Source organism: Dasypus novemcinctus, chromosome 9, assembly GCF_030445035.2.
Source record: "Dasypus novemcinctus isolate mDasNov1 chromosome 9, mDasNov1.1.hap2, whole genome shotgun sequence".
NCBI lineage: Eukaryota > Metazoa > Chordata > Mammalia > Cingulata > Dasypodidae > Dasypus > Dasypus novemcinctus.
Window position 1 is genome coordinate 15,976,325 of NC_080681.1, and position 15,000 is coordinate 15,991,324.

The window sequence follows — 15,000 nt, forward strand, 5'->3', positions numbered from 1 at the left end:
TATTACTTAATAAATAACTCACACCCACATCAACACATCCCCATGAGAAAAATGTTTTTTGAATTTCAATTCAAGCTCATGGACCCCTTGTTCAGAATCCCTGCTCTAGATATTTGTTTTGATTTGTGGTCTCCAGAGCCAAGTGGTGTGCTTGGATGAGCATCCGCTGATGCGCTAAAAGCTCTCAAGTCATGCTTTTCAGTTCCCCAGAGCTCTGGGGGCTGCCTGTCCACTCTTGCAGCCAGCTCACAGTATCTGCGTATTTTCAAAGCTTTTTTTTGTTGTTGTTCTGTTATCATGCAATCATTCCAACTTTCTCTTAATGGTGTAGGCAATGCCTGGCAGGGAAAATGACTCTAGAGTCACTTACTGATACTCTAAAATACTGAGTCTGCAAAAGGTTAATTCGTTGTTGGCACTTAACTTTCAAATATAAGGAAGTATTTGTTGACTAAAGGAAGTTACCAAGTTTAGGTCATGATCAGCCACTCAAGAAATACTCAAGTTTAGGTTATCTGTGATTACAGGGTATTTTGGAAATAGGACCTTGTGTTTGTCCATAAACTGCTCTCGGAATCAGTAGAATATGTAAGTTCATCTTCAGTGAGGGGAAAGCAGAAAGTGAGAGCTCTAGAGCTCAGAATGGGCACTAGCAGTGCAACCAGAGATACTGTTTAAGAAAAGACCTTGCCATAATTGCTGTAAACATCAGTTGTAATCTTTGTAGATTCTAAAATGTGAAGCTGGGCACTTGAGAGTATTTATAGGGTGACTCCAGTAGCTAGATCCTAATTGGATTTTGAATCTTTAAAACTATCTAGTTCTGTTTAATGACTTAGTTCAGAGAAAAGTGATGAAAAAAGGATAAAGTAATTTAATAGGATTCTTATATGCTTACTTTGGTAAAATGTCTAATTCTTTTCCTTCCACACTTAATAAATAGTTCACCAGTTCCAGTGATGCATATAAATTAATATGTCATCTAGCCAGCTAGCATTGAGCTTTTTGGCACCCTTGCTACATGGCAACTACGTAAAACCCAGAAAATAAGCTAAACACAACAAAAGCACTAAAAAGTAACATAAAAAAAACTTTTATCACTGAACTGTACAGAAAAGAGATAAAATAGCTCTCTTAAACTCCTTGTAAATGCAGCAAAATAAAACTTCACTTATATTAATCATTAGAGAGTTCCCTCGATTCTCTGGAAATTCGTAGTTTTCTGGATTCCGTGTAAATGCAGGAAGTGTAACTTCATTTATGCTAATCATTAGAGCTCCTTAGATTCTTGCTTCAAGCGTAGGTACTTTTAATTTACACACTATTCTAATTACGATTGTGAGGTAGCATGGTGTTGCAGAAAGCATATGAGCCTTGGAGACAAAAACGTGGCTTTGAACCCTAGCTATGCTACTTATAATCTTGGGCAATTCACCACTCTGATTCTGGGTTACCACTTGTATAAAATAGAAATGATAATACTTATTTTGCAGTGTTAGAAGGTTTATGTTAATTGAACTAATGCATGTGATATTTGGCACTTAGAAGATAATAAATATAGGTCCCATTCATTTTCATTAAGCCTGTTTTCCTAAGTCCAAGGAAATCACAGGTTGTAAGTTAGAATGGGAAAGGGGGACATCTGAAAGTGAAAATATTAATAGTAAAAACTGTAAATCACAGACTCAAGAATTGAAAAGCATAGGAATTGAGGACTATGTAGAATGTAGCCAGACTGTTTTGCCAAAGCATTAGGCGCTGAGAAAAGTCTGTCCTATTTGAGTGGGTGATTCTAGTAACTGATTTTATTTTTCATAGAGTTATACAATTTTGTAGCTGGAAAAGTCCCTAGAGATGATTCTAGCTCAGCTCCTTGGTTTTAAAAATGAGCAGGCTATGGCCTCCAGTTATGTGCAATAATTTGTTAAAGGTCACTTGGTTTGGCAGAACCAGGTCAGGCCCAGGTTTCCTGAATTGTAGCTCACGACTTTTCTCATACCAGAATACTAATGGTCTGCGTTCTCGAGAGAACCTTGAGTCATGTCTCTCTCTCTATTTTTTAAATATTGGAAAGTGCTTGAATTTCTCATGTGAAGCACTTATAAGGACATTATTCTCTCATTAAATTTTTTTTTTTTTTTGAATCCATTTAATAGAAGAGTCAGCGAGGGTAGGCGTACAACGTTTCAGACATGGAGCTCAGAATGTCTTGGGAGAGTTGACAACACATTGTAAAAATGATAAAATAATGAAAATTGTGAAATCAAAGATCTGATGCTTAAAAGAAGAAATTCCCAGTTATCCTGGAACTTAGCTGTCCTGAATTAATCAGTTCCCAAAAGATCTGAGGGTTTGCTATTTTCAATCATATGTTTGTGTATGTTTTGATATTCCTCTAAGTTATTTCTCCTGTATCATGAGTTCCATGAAATTGGTAGCCAATAGTTTTTCAAACTTTATCTTACCTGGCACAGACTGAAAAGTTCCCATGAATAGGCATCTTTGTTTAATGAATCCTTAACATTTGCCTTAATATTGTTTGGTGAAGAGTGTCAGATTTTATTGGTGTCCTTCATCTTAACCACAGGATCCAAAAAATATAATTAATATTATATTAACTGTATTTAATATAGTTTTGCAGTGGGAGGAAGCATGGTATATTGAAAGAAAATGGACTTTAGTGTCAGAATTGGGTTCGAGCATACGCCACTAATTGAGCGACTATGGGCACGTCCCTTAATCTCTCAGTCTTTTAGTTATAACAAAGGACAAAAATGGCACTCCACTGGGAGCCGGGAGACCTGCATTCAAATGCTGGTTCTGTTACTGATTAGCTTTGTGATCTCGGAGCCTCTATTTATTCAATTTCTCAGAGTCTCCATTTTCTCTGTGATAACCAGGGGTTGGCATGGTGCAGTGAAATGGCTTTAGAGTTCAAATCTTGGCTCTGCTACTAACCAGCTTTAAGATCTAGGACAGTTCTTTCCCCTCTGTTGCCTCTTGCGGACAACATGGTCTATCCTGTAGGCATGTTGTGAGGATTAGATGAGATAATATATGATGGTTCCCTGGCTCAGAGCTTCACACATTGTGAGCTATTAATAAGAGTAGTTATCACAGTTCTGGAGCTGAGACCATTTAGATTAGTTTTGATGCCTGTGCCCCTAGGTAACTGAGAGATTCTGTAAAAGAATGTAATTACTACAACTTGAAGAAAATGAATTTTGTAAAAGGGCAAGTCATTTTCTCAAGGTCACAGAATGAGTGATGATAATGGAGTAGTACATTGCTGTGAAAATGGTGAAGAGTCCACCATTTAGTATGTTCCCGTTTATGTGATCAGTCACAAATAGCATGACTGTAAATGTCCTTGTACAGATTGTCCACACCTTTGGATTATATCCTTCAGCTTTATTTTCCAAAGTGGGATTTCTAGGTCAAAGGATGTAAACAGTTTTAACAGTTCTGGTGAGCATAGTGCCAGGTGGTTTGCCAAGAATCTTGACAAGTCTTGGCTGAAAACAGGGTCTTTTGTATTTAGATCTGATTCAAATTTCAGAATGAATGACTTTGAGCAAATTATGTAACCTCTCTAAATCTATTTTCTCATCCATAAAATGGGATAAAAATAGCTACCTCATCACATCGGTCAAGGGCTTAGAGGGTGCAGGGTGCTTATTGCTAGAACTCCTTGTCTGTCTTGAACACCTGTATGTCCTCCCTGTCCCCAATCCCATCAGCGCTCTCTTGAGCCACTGCCTCCTGTTTGGTCTCCCTGTGCATATTCCACCACATGCTAATCTATGCTCCAACTGCATCCTCAGTAATTTTATTGGTCATGTGAGTCCCTTTAGAGCCCTTGGGCTGCCTCCCTCTGCTCTCAGGATGAAGTCTGACATCCTCAGTGAGCCCTTTGTGAGCTGGCCCGGGAATCCCGGCCTCCGTTCCTCTCCCTCTTGCTCATTCTGTTGCAGCCCTGTCGGGCTTTCCATCCACAGAGTCTGTCACTTGGTCTTTTTCCTCTGGACTCAGAACTTGACATTTTGACTTTTGTTTCTAGGTTTCAAATTCCCCATTTATAGAACTCATTGTGCTTGTAAATATTTATTTCCTACTAGACCTAAGCTTCCTGATGGCAGGGACCACTTAGATTTTATTTGCTGCCGAATTCTTAGGGACCAGCATAATGCCTAACACGTAGTGCTCAATAAATATCTTATCAGTGTATAAATAACTAAATATGCAACAGATATTATTGTTAGCATTAAATAAGGCAGAGAAAAGGAATTTCAGGTATAATTTGTTTTGTTCAAGCCGTTGTGTGTAAACTGTCATCCATGCTTAGTGGCAACGCTCCATATATGTTCATCAATTGCAATAAATGCACTACACTAATGAAAGTTGTTAATGCGGGGAAGGGTGGGAGGTGTGGGGAGTGGGGCATAGGGAATCCCTTATATTTTTGTAACATTTTGTGTAATCTAAGTATCTTTTAAAAAAAATTAAAAATATATTTAAAAAAAAAGGTACAGGGAAGCGGCTGTGGCTCAGTCATTTGGGCTCCCATCTACCATATGGGAGGCCCTGGGTTCGCCTCCCGGGGCCTCCTTGTGAAGGCAGGCTCGCCCACACGCTGCGGAGAGCTGCGGGCCTGCAAGTGCCGCCGACTGCCGCCTGGCCTGCAAGCACCGTGGACAGCCCACTCAGCAAGGTGATGCAACGAAAAGGGAGACAAGCAAAAAAAAATGCAGAAGAATGCACAGTGAATAGACACAGAAAAAGCAGACAGCAAGCAAAAAAAAAAAAGCCACGGGGTCGGGGGGATAAAATAAAAGGGTACAGAGGAATTTTGGGAGGTGATGGAACTGGTCTATATGTTGATTATATTGGTGGTTACCAGTATGTGTCAAACTCATAGATTCACCATATGTAAATTGTACCTCAAAAAATTGCCTAAAATAATTTAAAAATAAATTTCTCATATAAAAAATATGCTGGAGAGAAGGAGTCTACAAAGGGGATATAGACAAAATGACGTTGACTCCATGTATGATGGTTTCAATTAGGCAAGGCATGCATGGGTTGGGGGAGAGGTGAGTTATGATACTCTTTCCATAGGTTTTTGTGTTTGAAAATATCCGTTAAAACTTGTATGTAAGGTTGCACACAAATGCCTATTAAATACATGAAAAGATGTTCTTAAACTTAAAAAGGCATTGTGATTTCAAATTGCTGTGCAAAATTAAATATGTAGCTGTTTTTCAAGAACCTTTTAAAAACTCAAATGGATCTTGTAATTAAATAAGATCTTGCCTACTTTCTTACATAATCTTTCATTTTAATGAGGGCAAGTGTGATGAGAGGCGTGCAAATGGAAAAACATAATTTTCGCAAGCCTAGTTATGTATCAGGCAGTCATTCACCTTAGTCAACATTCTTTATCCAAGACCTATAATAACATTACCGGAACCATCTAGGATGCTGAGCAGAGAATCCTCTTGGGCCAGAAGAATTTAATGATGGAGATGAGCATTCCTAAGAGATTAGATTATGCCCAGTACATTTCCTTTCACTCTAAACTCCAACTGTTTTGGTCTACATTTCCCAGAAGTTCAGAATATTTTCTGTTACACTGTTAATTCCTGCAAGTTCAAAATGGCATTTTGTTCATTCAGAGTAGACTTCATTCTTTTATGCCCTCATCCAGTCAGCAGACATTCACTTACATGCAAGGCCCTGGGCAGATGCTGCAGGTGTAATGAAAAACTTAGAGTTTCATAGGGAAGCTAGAAATGCACACAACTAATTGCAGCTGAGTGTAACGAGTAGGTATAAGGGTGTATTTTGAGGGATATACTCTCTTCCCCACATGTCATGTCATGCTGTGGTGCTTCTCTTAGAGTAATTGGTGTGATACTTGGATATACGTGGCTCAGTTTCTTCTTGGTCTTCTTTTGGAGACCTACTTACCTGCAGGGGATGGGCATTTTTCTGATTTACTGTCATTCATATGGTTGGCTAAACAGAACAACAGGCCTTGTCTTTTTTTTTTTTTTTTCTTTCTTTTCTTGAGGGGGGAAGGAGGCAAGGTTGCATACCTAAACCACATTTTCCAATATATATTAGCTATTATGAGTGAGAACCCATGTTTTTATCTGATTTCTGTATCTGTTACTCATTTGGTTTTCTACTCAGTGGAAAAAAGGAGTGTTTATTATTTAAGAACCCCTTAAACTCTCTCACAAAATAGAATTTGGGGAGTATAATATGCCTGGAATGATTGAGGTGTCCAGTGTAACCCAAGGAGCTAGTCTTTGGGCCTTTATCTTCAGTGGCCACGAGCCTGTGGGATTTTGACCTTGGGGAACGGGGAAGCGAGGGCAGCCTAGTTCGCAGGCAGCTGGTTGTCTTAACCAGGCACAGCTGCTTGTGATGGGTTTTTAGGCCTCAGCAAGTTCAGGATGCACTGGCCCTAGCTAGAGACTCTGGGCCTTGTGGGTTGACAGAGGCTTTTATGCTTCTGGTTCTGTGGCTTCATCTTGGCTTTAGTGTTGCTGGGGAGACTGAGGAGAAGGTTACATCTTTTTGGTTATTGCAGGGGTAGATAGCATTTGCTCCTTTTGTGGTGTTTCAGTCAAATCCACAGGCCAGAACTTTTAACCTGCAAAAGTAACAAAGTTCTAAGAGCCCTCCTGTACAAGGCCTAGGTAGGAAGTGATAAATTGGCTTCCCACATTCAATTAACTTCATTCCAGGTCAACAGAAGGCCCTGGAGGGCTCATGTTCTGTAATTTTGTAGTTTATCTATCTTAATGGACCACCCACCCTATGACCCACTGATATTCTAACAGAAGCTCTTCCACACTGAAGCTAGAGTTAGGTTTGCTCTGGATTCATTAATTCCAGAAGTTGTGACTGTTAGATCATGAAACTGTGGCTTCATCTGCAGAACAGTGATAGATTTTATGAATAAGAACTAACAATAAATGAGAGTTCTCATTTAAAAAGCAATGCTATAGTCTTGGATTGAAATAAACAAAAGCTCAGTGAGATTGTTGCAAACCCAAATGTTAAGAAGATAATTAAAAAGGCCTGTACGTGGAACACTGAGATTCTAGAGATCAGGCTTTCTTCAGAAATCAAGGAGGAACTAACTAGAGTGGTTTGAAAAATATGGTTTGGTTTTATCAGAAAAGGATGAGTGGTGGAGTGAAGAGACTGATTAAGGGGAGAGACAGACATCTTAAGAGAGATAGGAAGAGAAAAATGAGATTATAGGCAGATATACAAGGGACAGATATAACATGAGAAAAATCATTACTAGTGAGAAAGGAGGATGGGCCAAAAGAATCCAATAAAGAAAAAGTGGGGCAAAATTTGCCAAGTTTTTTTGCCAGAATCCAGAAAGTATTGCTAAGTGCCTCTTAAGAAATTCAGCTAGAAGTAAGAACAGCTAGAAACAGCCACTTAGTTTGTTCTGGGCTGGGCACTGTTAGGCGTTTTGTGCACCACACAAAAGAGATCTGGCCAAGGCCTGAGGGAAGTTAAAATGCAACTAGTTCCCTTCACCCCACACTGTGGGACCTGGCCAGGGTTGACATCTGCCCTGAGAGGGGTGCTTTTTTCTAATATAAATAAAGCACTCACCTGTCCCACCAGGTTAGTGCAGGTGGCCCTGGGATAGTGATATGAAGTGGTTACAGAGACTTTGCATGTGAGAGGGAAAGCCTGGAAACACCAGCATAAAATACGAAGAGTTTACTCAGTGAGTTTCAAGGTCACAGAAGGTACTGCAATCGGGCAAGCTGGTATCCCCTGTGCCCTGAAGGAGCATACCCAGCTTATTTATGGAGTTGGGACTGTAAGGAGAGGCACGGGAACTGTGAGACACATTAGGGAGGAGCCGCGCATGGTGATAACAGATGGAGCTCAGGCCTGGCTAGGAGCACCCGGATGGGAGTGACCTCCTGGCTGGGGTTCTCTGAGTCAAGAAGTGAGGCTTAAAGGTTTCCCTGAATGGTGATTGCATTATTTTTTTCATACTCCGAACTTTTAAATTTTATCTCTCTCCCACGGGAGACTTTATAAGAGAAAATGTGGAGGAATATGTTAGAAAAACAAATATCTGGGACTGGAAGCTAAAGAGAAAGTAGAGGGAAGTAAGTACTCACTTCTGGTCAATGATGTAGAAGGGAAAGGAAGAGCCTCCGAGTCTTCCTAAAAGGAGAGAAGAATTACAAGTGAGGCACGTGAAGGACCTGGTCCGCTTCTGGGAGGGACTGGGGAAGGCGCTGAGGACCTGGCTGTTAAAACAAAGGAAGAGTAGGGTCTCAAGAGGTCCAGCCCCTTGCTGGCCCCAGGGACGTGGGCCCTGGACACAACGCGGGCAGCTCTAGAGTCTGCTGAAGTTCAGTTAGAAGCATGTGGGCACTGAGAGACCGTCTTCCTCAGGAAGTCGTTTTCACAGCCTGAAGCAATTGTGCAGCGAAAGGCCCTTGCAACAGAAGCTGGGGTCCAAGGCTGAAAATTCCTGCTTATTCAATGTTGTGGAGAGGCGATGACGTTACTAGGCAGAGCCCCCATTAAAGTTAACCCTTGGGGGCCAGAAATAGGAGGCTTGAAGAGAAACCGGGAGTTAGGGCATATTGAATGTACAGGTTGGGAAAAAAAGGTTCCATACGGGGGCTGAGGCTGCCGGCGGTACACAAGTATACTCTGGAAGAAGGCAGCTGTGCCTCAAAGGCCATTCTTTGAGAGAGGGGACACTGCATAGGTTTACAAATACGCACAGCAAAAACTCACCTCCTGCTTGGAGAGTTCTCCTCACCGAGTTTTAAGCTTTGGAGAACTGGCATAGTGTCTGTAATTGCACCCTGGTGTGGCTGGAACCGAGGGTGCTGTGCCCGTCCCTGGGCACTGCCCACCTCCCACACCCCGGTATGCCCTGGTGCTCCTGCCATTGTTTTTGGAAAAGTAGCATGGGTCTGGATGATGGCAGGTGCCGGGTTCTGGGATTTCTGTTGTTCTTTGGGTAGCAGCTTCAAGGCCCGAGGGTAGGCTTTTCTTTTTTAAATTTGGTGGGTGTGGGGCCACTGGTAACCCTGTGTTCCCTTGCAGCTCCTCGGGTGCTCTAAAAGTGGGGTGTATGAAAGACTTGATACAAAGCTGAACCAATGTCTGAGGCCCTGAAGGAACTATTAATATGTTCTTTCTTGTAGCAAGGTGGATGAGAATTGGAGTTAATAGTACAAATACAGAATGTCTTCTATGAACTAGAACAGATGTGCCTTCACTCTTGCAGGTTGGTGAGACTGTGGAGAAGCATGGGAAAAATGCAATTAATGTAACCTATGGACTATAGTTAACAGCCAATACTGTAATATTCTTACATCGAAGCCAAAGATGTGCTGTCTTCATGTGGGGAATGGAAAAAAATATACCAAATGTACGCTATAGACCATAGTTAGTGGTAATAGTCTGATGATGTTATCGCATAGTCTGTAACAAATGTTCCACAACAATGTAGTGTGTTGGCGGAGGGGAGTTGTGTGGGAATTTCACACATGTGTGTGATTGTTTTGTAAGTTCGCAACTTCTCTAATAAAAATATATTAAACAGCGGCATCAGCAACAAAACAGCTGAAACCCTGCTACATTTACCCAGGTGTCAAGAAGATTCCCAGCTGGGACTGAATAAGAAATTTAAGAAGAAGAAATTTGGCCTTTAATGTTTTTGGACTTTGTATTGGATACCCCTTGTGTACCACTTCATAATCCTTTCCGCCCCGCCTCTTACTTCTGCCACAGCTACAGCAGCCTGTTCCATGAATTCGCAGGTGCACCTGGAGAAGCCTTGCCCGTGGCCCCCTGCTGTACCTTTCCTTTCCTGCTCTGGGCTTCTCTGACTCTGAGATACGTGGGAACTTGCTGGGTACTCGTGTAAATGGGCAGTGTGGGAGAGTCAACTCACGGTGGCTGGCAGCTTAGGAAAATGGAGGATGGGCACGATTGGATAAATTCCTCTCCCTTTTCTCTCTGGAGGACGGTTCCGAGCACACATACTTCATCAGAATCCTCAGAAGATAGGGTGGTGTTGCGTACTCGTCACCAGTAGCCGTGGCCGGCTCAGTCATGCGTCTTCGGGTTGGCCTCCGCTCCGTTCCCACTTCCTGGCTCCTGTTCCCTCACGTCACACACCTGCAGGCAAGCTTTGTCTCAGGTTCTACTTTCTGGGAAACTCAGACTAAGACAGCATTTGTATTTATAAAGGCAAGATAATTTGGGTCCAGAAGTTAATTGTTTTGGAATTTAATGTTTTTGGACTTCAACTTGCCAGGGGATTTAATTTTTGGACTTTAATGTCTCTGTAAAATTCAGACTTGAAGGTTTGTATTTAAATATGGGACCTCTCTATTTGTTGCATTTTACTTTTGTAGCTCTCTTAGTATTGTGATTTAATTTCACTGCAGAATCCCGGTGACACATGATGGACAACATGTGGGGGCACAGTTTGGAATGGGAAAGAGGGTAGGGAATAGATTTCAGCTTCAGGTTTGGCATGACCCTGGTGTTATTTTAATTGATTTACTATTCTGGCTTGATTTGGAACCCCTCTCCCTTTTATCCCAGCAATCATGAGGGATTATACAGAGGACATTGGTCAGCCCTGGAAAGCACCTCATCAGAGTAGGGACAGGGAAGGTCTTGTCACCTTGGAGGGACAGCCACATTCTGGTAGCCCAGATGCTAAATTGGTAAGAAAAAAAAATCTTGAGATTGTTAGGGGGAATATTTATACCCCCCCTTCATGTTTTCATAAGGAGAGACTTCCATTAGAGTAACATTCCTTGCTTTTCTTTTCCTCCTCATCCATTCTTCCCCAGGAGAAGAAGAGTGACTTATCTGACTTGTGAGCTCTTTGGGAGCAGCTCTTGGATATGTGTCACTTTGGCCCTCCTGGTCCTCTCTTTAGGATCTCTCTGCAGAGATGGTGCATTCTGATCCATCCTCTGCCATGAAAGTAAGTTATGGAGAGGCTCTGAGCCTTGAGGGGCCTTCGATTGTGACGGGTATTAGCCAGCCCATTTGGTTATACACTTAAGCTGTGTTCCAAAGATATATATATATATATATATATTTTTTTTTTTTTTTTTCTTTTTCTTAAGCTATATATATATCTAAAGAAAAAAAGCTCACACTTTGATCTCTTTCTCTGACTCATGCACATACCTCTCAGCCGGGTCTAATTTCAAATGGAGAGAAGGAATACTTATTTATTTATCGAACCCCCTTGAGTTCTCAACATGTGAACATTTGGGGCTCAGAGGTGAAGGAGCATTCTTGTAGTGTCACCGTGGTGGGGACATTCAAGCCAAGTCTTGAAGCATAAAAGATGCAAGTGGTTGTGTCTGGGAGGAGAGGCTTTCTAGGAAGAGTGAATGTACTCATTCATAATTAAAATGTGTATGTGGTGGACTGTGGTGGACATAAGTGGCTTAAGCAAACAATAAAGGAAGCCAAAACTCTCTATACTTCCCCCTTCCCTGGTTTTTTTTTTTCTTTTTTGAGAGGGAGCTGATTAGCATGGTAATCAGCCCATTTTATTTTGACTAATCAGTGCTAAAATATGCAAGTTCCCTTGCAGTTTTGCTGAGAGTTGGCATACTAAAGGAACCTCGGTTTACCCAAAGAGCAAAACACTTTCCCTTTTCATTTTCTTTCCTTCTCTAAGTACTGATCAAATGCCCAGTGTATTGGGAGCTGCGTATTTACTTGGATACATGAAAATATTTGAGTATGCTATGGGTTCAGTGCTGGGAGATAACACAAATCCTCTGGACTTATCTAGAACAAGACACGTGAGAAAAAGGGACAGCCAAGTCCTGGACTTGCATTGTTTTACTATCTGACGTGTGTCCCCATGGGTCCGGATTAACCTCTTCAAGTGGAAGGAATTATTCTTCCCTCTGTGCCCGCTTCCTTTTTATCCTGTCCCTCCCTGTTTCCTATCTGCATCCCTGCTTTGGCAGGAACAGATATATTAGTCACTGGAGTCTGCTGCTCCAGTGTCCTGCTGTCCTCCCCTCTCAGGGAGCTCAGAGCCCTCGCGCCTCAGGGGCTCCCCCCTCTTCCTTGCCGCGTGCCTGAGGATAGAGGGTCCAGTCTCTGCAAGTTGGCTCGCTGTATTTTTCTAGTTCCAGCCTGCCTCTTCTTTAGGATCATTGCTTCCCCATTTTCACTCCTCTAACCCCCCCCATCTGTTCATTTTTGAGGGGTCCAGGATGGGTATGGCCCTAAGAGTACCCTCTTCCTGGCTTCCCCTGAGGGTTGGCACTTGGGTCCATGCTAGACCTGCCAGGAGGAAGACTGCAAACATGCTCTGGTCTGACAAAGTGCATTTTATAATTGAAAACAAGGAGGTAAAGCGAAAATGCTTTTGCTTTTTCTATTTTCAGTTTCTGTTTTTGAGGATGAGGGCCGCTGCTTGCTAGCCCAAAACCTTGACCATTTAGCCTTATTTATCTGGGAAAGTGATCTAAATTTTAATACACTACATTCTAAAATTTCTCTGTTCAATCGTGGTCCACTTATATTTTGTTAATGTTTGGGACTATAAGACTCCTATTGAATCTTTCAGCTTTGTGTGAAGTTGTTGGGTCTAACTCAGGAAATCTTAAGATGAACTTGCAGGACTTTGGGCTGTCATACTTACACGTGGGATCGTTATAGACACTCTCTTTAGCATTATGTCAACTTGGTAACTGGGAGTTAAGCAGCCAAAAAAAGAAAAAAATGAGTAGGTATGTGTGGCAGTTTGAGATTATTTTATGAATCCCAAAAGGAGTAAGATTATGTTTGTAAACTTATCTATTCCTCTGGGTGTGATACCCTTTGATTCCATTGCGTTCAGTTGTGGGGTCTTTGACTGGATTACTTGATGAGCTTGCTTTAGGCTTTTGATTGGACTACATCAGCGGTCAGTGAGGCATGACTCAGGTTGAGTCCTGCATTCTTGCTGGGTCTGATATAAATGGATTCACACAGACACAGGTAAAAGGGAATTGCTGTGTTTGATTCAGCCACGTGAGAGTGAAGACTCCAGTTCTGCCCTCAGCGGGGGTGCAAGGAGAGACGCTCTCGTGACAAGCCCTATGCCTGGTTGCTCACAATTGATCTCCAAGTGACGGTAGATTCTGGAGGGGAAGGCAGAGTCCTTGGGTGGCCATCTCGCTTTACCACATGGCAGCAATGGCCCGGATCAACAGTAGCAGACCTTGCTGAGAAAGCATCTCTGTTGATGCCTTGATTTGGATATCTCATGGCCTTGGAACTGTAAACTTTTACCCCCAAATAAATGTCCTTTATAAAAACCAACACTTTTCTGATACTTTGCATCAGCAGCCCTTTGGCAAACTAAAACAATATTCCTTACTCCTTTTGCATTCAGCAGACATTCAGAGAGACTTTGTTGAGTGCTTTTTACTTATCCCCCAAAATAGAGGATACCAACAGTGTCAATTCAAGAATATGTTCCTTGCTGCTGAAAAATCATGGTGTTCAGCAGGAAGGAAATGGCATTTTGGTATTTGGCAGGCAGAGATGGGAGTTTTGGTTTGAATTCAAAGAACGTGTGCTGATTTTTACAGCTGCTGCACTCACTAGCCACACTCATTGTACAATGGCTCGAGGGTACCGGAGCCTGCACGGAAGGAGCTAATTAGTTATGCACTGGTTTCGTCCCTAGCTCAGTAGGAAGTCACACCTCAACAGAGTTCTTAAAATGTAAATAAGCACTCATATTTTGTGGTATCTGTTTTTCAGATCTCCACATGCTGTGATTTGTGTGTCACATGGGCATTACTTATGAAAACACAATTACAGTATGAGTGACGGTGCTTTTACAGCAAGGGCTGTGATACAGACTGTGTCACCCTTGCAAGGCATGCTCCTTTACCTCCCTAAAGTGTGGCAGTCCTCTGAGCGTCACTGTGGCCCTCCCACTTCCCATAGTCTTTGGAAAATGGCAGTGAAAGAGACAGACTCTCAGTTGTCCCTTCCTTTTAATGAATCACTGACTGCGTATGAAGCCACAAAATGGGTTGGGAAGGAGCAGGCTGTGAAGGTGGAATATCATTTCTGTGATTTGGGATGAGGCCTCAGCTCATAAATCCCCACCGGAAGGGAAGTGCAGGGAAGCCTGCTCTTAGAAGGCGTTATTGTCACAGCCATTTCTTTGGCATCCTCAGCAACCCTTGGCTGTCTTTCACACATTCTTCTCCAACCTGAAAATCAGGCTTAGTGCACCAAGTCACATTCAGGTTTGTGGCTGCTCCAGGACGTGAGCTGTGACTCATTCATGACTCACTTGGCCAGCTTTGGTTTCCTTACAGTCAATTAAGCAAATGAATGAAACAATCAAAAACACACATTGCGAAGTAAGACTAAGGAGAAGGGCATAGTAATTTACTTAGAGTGTCACTGTTGTTTCTCTAGATTGTTCTTTCGTGAAAAAAGCGCAGTAAGCAGTAAGAAGACTTTAGTGTTAGAATTCACATCTCTTGCTTATAATCTAAAAATCAGATCCAGAGACTGATTTACTCTTGGTTCTAATCTAATCCTATTTGAATTCTAATTCTGTACACGCTAATTTATACAGTAAATAATAGAATTTTTCATTGGCCAGACTCAGTTTCCTCAAACTTAAGTCGTAGATGTTTTATGGTACTGTTTGTTTTATAAATTTCATTAGGGCATTAATTGATTATTCAAATAGTTGTTTTCATATTTTTTCCAAGTTTTTTTTTTTAAATTTGAGGATGCTATCAGGATGTTTTATCTTGCAATTCACGTTTTTAAATTTAATTATTATTTCTGGAAAACTAGGAACTTTAGATGTTCTTCATTAATTTCCCCTCCCATTATAGGATTATAGTAAGGTTTTTCAGAAGTTTTCAAAAAGGGCATAAATATCTCTCATAAGTTAAGACAAAACCCTACTTC

The 15,000-nt window shown here is 41.7% G+C and overlaps 1 protein-coding gene and 1 long non-coding RNA gene across 2 annotated transcripts in view; one reads left to right on the forward strand and one right to left on the reverse strand.

Moving 5' to 3' along the window:
- Positions 1-15,000, forward strand: part of VAV3 (vav guanine nucleotide exchange factor 3) — a 362,653-nt gene that overhangs the window by 13,491 nt on the left and 334,162 nt on the right. The window lies entirely within an intron of this gene.
- Positions 6,262-10,143, reverse strand: LOC139439609 (uncharacterized). Its single transcript, XR_011649551.1, has 3 exons — positions 9,971-10,143; positions 8,172-8,217; positions 6,262-6,661 (listed from the first exon to the last, which is right to left on the reverse strand). It is a non-coding gene; the product is annotated as an uncharacterized lncRNA (long non-coding RNA).